At 47.3% G+C, this 4424-nt stretch overlaps 1 pseudogene across 1 annotated transcript; it reads right to left on the reverse strand.

Annotated features, from left to right (window-relative positions):
- Positions 1-1375: 1375 nt before the first annotated feature.
- LOC310779495 (nuclear transport factor 2 pseudogene) lies at positions 1376-1756 on the reverse strand (annotated as a pseudogene). Its single transcript has one exon. The product of its transcript is annotated as a nuclear transport factor 2 pseudogene (transcript).
- Between the last annotated feature and the right edge of the window lie 2668 nt (positions 1757-4424).

The raw sequence follows: 4424 nt of genomic DNA on the forward strand, positions 1-4424 counted from the left end.
CCATCATGGGGGTCTTTTTCACAAAACCTCTGCCACGGCCCTCGGGCCAAAAGAAGGATCTGCCCTATTTAACTTGAAGCTGAAGGTACTGTGGCAGACAGAGGGGATGACGGGACCAAGGTGGTTGGAGCAGACTTCTGTGGGGTTGGAGAGTGGAGAGTGTCGGTCCCTTCCTTTTGGGGATTGTTGGCACAGTCAATGTCAAAATGACATCATCTGTGACATCGTAATGTCATCAGTGACATAATCAGTGATGTAAATGATGTCACAATGTCAACAGTGACATCAATGATATCATCGGTGACGTCACTCGAACAATTGTGATGTCATCAGTGTCTCTTTTTTTAAGAAAGAAAGAGTCCAGGTGTAAACTGCCAGAGATGACAGAGAGAGAGAGAGAGGGGAGATGCAAGAGAGAGCAGGGCAAGCTGATCACACAGCAAGGTCAAACGTCATCCCCTCCATAGTTCTATGGTTTACGAGAGCAAAATGTGACATTAGAAGATACATCATGGCCAAACTTGACCATCAATTAAAAGAAGATAAAACCAGTTGTAGAATACGCTAAGCCAGGCAAGCTAAAAACAACACCTAGCTGGCATAGCTGACATCTAAAAAGAAAGAATACACCAGTTAACAGTAGTGTGAACAGAACTGAGTTGGGAACAGTGGGAGGAGTCATCAACAGTTACAGTAGACTGGAGCAGGGGGAGGAGTCATCAACAGTAGAGTGGGGTCAAATAGAATTTTATTAGAATTAGAATGAAGTAAACAGTATAGCGCAGTATAGAGACTTAGAGAGTATGAGATATTATATTACTATAGATGGGTCACCTCCGCCAATTCTAACAAATGGTAGCAGCAAGTCTCCTCAATGGGCGTGGTCAACCATTGACTCAGACCTCTCGAAAGTCTCCTAAGTGGGCGTGTCCGTGGAAAACCATGGGCAAAACCCACGTGACAAAATGACAGGAAGTGAGTTGAAGTTGGGCCGTCTTGCTTGAATCCCATCGTCTTTGGTTTGAGTTAATGGCATCAGTGAGCTGGTGAATGTCTTCTTGGTCTGGCTTCAATGTTCTGTAATGGGAGGCGCCCAGCGTCATGCAGATCAGTGGAGGGTCAGACAGGGGCGTCTGATTGGTCAGCAGCAGTGGGGGGAAAAAAACCATGAGGTTCTGTGATTGACATCTGGAATCCGGTGTGCGTTTGTCCAATGGGTGTGAACGAGACCGGAGGAGGAGGGAGGGATGAGTCTCCTCACCCTCAACTCCTCCCTTCCCCCATCCCATCTTCACAGTGTGGCCCTCCACCATGGCCGCCCCCTGCCCTGCCCTGCCCTGCCCTGCCCTGCCCTGCCCACCGCAGCGGGGCGGGTTTAGATATTGTGAAGCGCCAGCCTGAACATGTCATTGGTGCACACCCACGCGTCGTTAACATTCTTCAGGAGGAAAGATTGGTGGAATCCCACGATGGCATCTTCGTCTGCTTGTAGCTGACCGAAAACACTGCTGAAGATGGAGCCGTCTGGGGTGGGCTGGTGGTCATGCTCTGTTATATTGTGGGCTATTTTTGTGAAGGGAAGACTGGAGAGTTTCTCCACAATCGACCTCTTTCCCTGGAACTGCTGGCCCTCCCATGTGAGGCACGATGCATCGGTATATAGTAATCCAAGCCGTGATCTGTCAGTGTCGAACAGCTGGTAGTAGTGTTCCACAAAGCTGGATCCTATCTGCTCCCACAAAGGCGTGTCCCCCATCCTGAATCAGCCTGCACTGGGGGGCTCGGCTGCCCCTTTATATAGCGATTAGGTAACATCATTGAGTGAGGTCATCATTGAGTGATGTCATCAGTGGTAAATGCGTTTTTTTAAACGCAATTTCTAGAAAACGCTTCAAAAGGCACAACAGTTATTCACGTTTGTGAAGAGTATCCTGCTGAACCCAAATTCACGTTCCCATAAACTTTTGTTAACCACAGACCTTATTGAGTGAAATCCCCATTCTAAAACCCCATAGACTTTTCCACTGAAGAACCAAAATGGCGGCGATTTCTGGATAAAGACTACAAGAATATGTCATCCCTGCGGCACTCTATTGTGATGTCATCAGGGATGTCACTGGAGGAATGACTATTGACTCCTAACCCCATTTTCCTCCGTCGGTGGATTTTTTTTATTTGTTTACTTATTTCCACCAGACCCATTCCAGACCCCTGAAAAGTGTTTTGGCAAATTTTGGAGGCGATCGGAGCAATGATGCGCCTTGCAACTCCTGACAAACAGACAGACAGGCAGACAGCTCTCATATAGTAGCAAGATAAGATATGATATAAGCAAGATATGACGTGAGGTTCAGTTACCTTTGCATAGAAGTAGACAGTACCCTCCACTACGCAAGCTCTCGAGGGCCAGGCCCAGGCCGCCCAGCTATGGCTGCAGCGACAGACGCCTTTCCCTTCCACCGAGCCAGCCTGGTAAGCTGTTGTTTGACTCCACACCACCGCGGGGCGACGTCCCCTTTGTACCGATGGAGGGGGCGCAACGGAGACCGCAGACCGGCTGTGAGAAGCTGTGATTCAACTTGCCCCGCAACAACTACGGCCTCCGGCGACCACCGTAGCAGCCCCACGGACTGCCACCACCACACGACACGACATGCTTTGAATGGAATAGAGTCCATATTTTTCTACTTGTGCCAAACTTTTTTGTTCTCTTTACTGAGCCAGCACCTCGACTCAGGACGTGGGCAGGCATGAGGGCAATCATTTCTCTCTCAGGGCTAATAACAATCAACCTGAACTTGGACTTGGAGAGAGAGAGAGAGAGAAAGAGAGAGAGAGGGGGGGAAAGAGAGAGAGAGAGAGAGAGAGAGAGAGAGAGAGAGAAGGTTTTAGTGGAGGTGAATATCTCTCTGTGGGGTTATAATGACTGGTATGAACTTGGAGTTGGACTTTGGGATGTAGAGAGAGAGAGAGAGAGAGAGAGAGAGAGAGAGAGAGAGAGGAAACGGACTAAGGAAAAGGATAGAAACGATAGAGAGATTAACAGACTGTAAAGCAGACAAAAAGGAAAAGTGAGGATGTGGGGACAGAGGAGAGGAAGGGAGGAGACAGAAGGACAGAGAGAGAGAGAGAGGGCAAAAGTGGAAAAACTTGTCTGCAAAATGCTCTACATCCCTGGAGAGGGAGAGTCCTCGGTGTCATATCTGTGCTTGGTGTACTTTTTTGCGCGCACCCACGTGCGCACGCACGCACACACACACACACACACACACACACACGCACACACACACACACACACACACACACACACACAGCACGCACACACGCAAAGGCCATTTGCCTTTTTGCCAGCCCATTATATAATTTGTCCTGCCTTGCCTGAAAAAGCGATGCTACAGGTCAGGTGTCTTTGTTGGCAGATCTCTGTGGAATAGAGAGCCTGGATCGGCCACAGCAAAGACAAGGCAACGGTCAACTCGCCGACCCCAACCCAGTTTAGATAAAGCCACGCCCACTTCCATATGACCAAAGCCTCGCATTCCAAACTGGAAAAACATGGTGGCTCGTTTGGAAGCGTTCTCTCATGATGAAAGTGGTTCACCAAAATGTGGTTCTCAAAACATTTGATGTGAGAAATCAGCCATGCAGTTGGTTCATTTTACGGTTGGTTTAGTTTAGTCTAAATATTTGTATACACGTTTTGTGAGTTTCCAGAGCTGGGCAGTCACGCGACCGCAAACGAGTTTAAGTTTAATTGAAATCAGTGATAGACTATTACAGACGGAAATTACTACTATTAAACTACATCGATTTTTTTTTACCCTAATATAACAGCTTCTTAATCACTTTGATGGTACACCTGTACTGACTTCTAATATGGAGGTGGACATAAAGATTGGACACAAAAGTAGAGATTTCCTTTGTACATGCTGGGAATTGAACTGTGGTCTCGGGCAGTGAAGTCACATCGTCCATCCCTGACTGTCCACTGAGCTTCACTGTGACTCTATACTGCCTGTTTACACTTGTGTCTCTTTCAGGGAAGCAACTTATGCCGGGAAAAAGGCAATAGAGTGCATGACACTTAAATCAATCAATCAATCAATCAATCTTAGAAAACACTGGAACAGGAGGATGTGCATTTTTCTTCTACATTTCAGCAAAATCCAATCAGTGATGTCCAAGATATTGTGTGTGATGAATGGACAGATGGAAGGCCAAATTGATTGATTTAATCAGGGGAGACAATAAGGTGAGCTAGGTTTAGTGTTATAGAGTTAAGGTTCTTCATATCTTCAGTGCCTACTGCCCAGGTGGGCTATCTCGTCGAAAGGGCCTTTCTGTGTGCAGTTTGCATGTTCTCCTCCGTACATAACCCCCCACTAAAAACACTAAAAACACGATCTTGCGTGCAAACATGCAAG

This window comes from Poromitra crassiceps, assembly GCF_964638095.1.
Source record: "Poromitra crassiceps genome assembly, chromosome: 7".
Taxonomy (NCBI): domain Eukaryota; kingdom Metazoa; phylum Chordata; class Actinopteri; order Beryciformes; family Melamphaidae; genus Poromitra; species Poromitra crassiceps.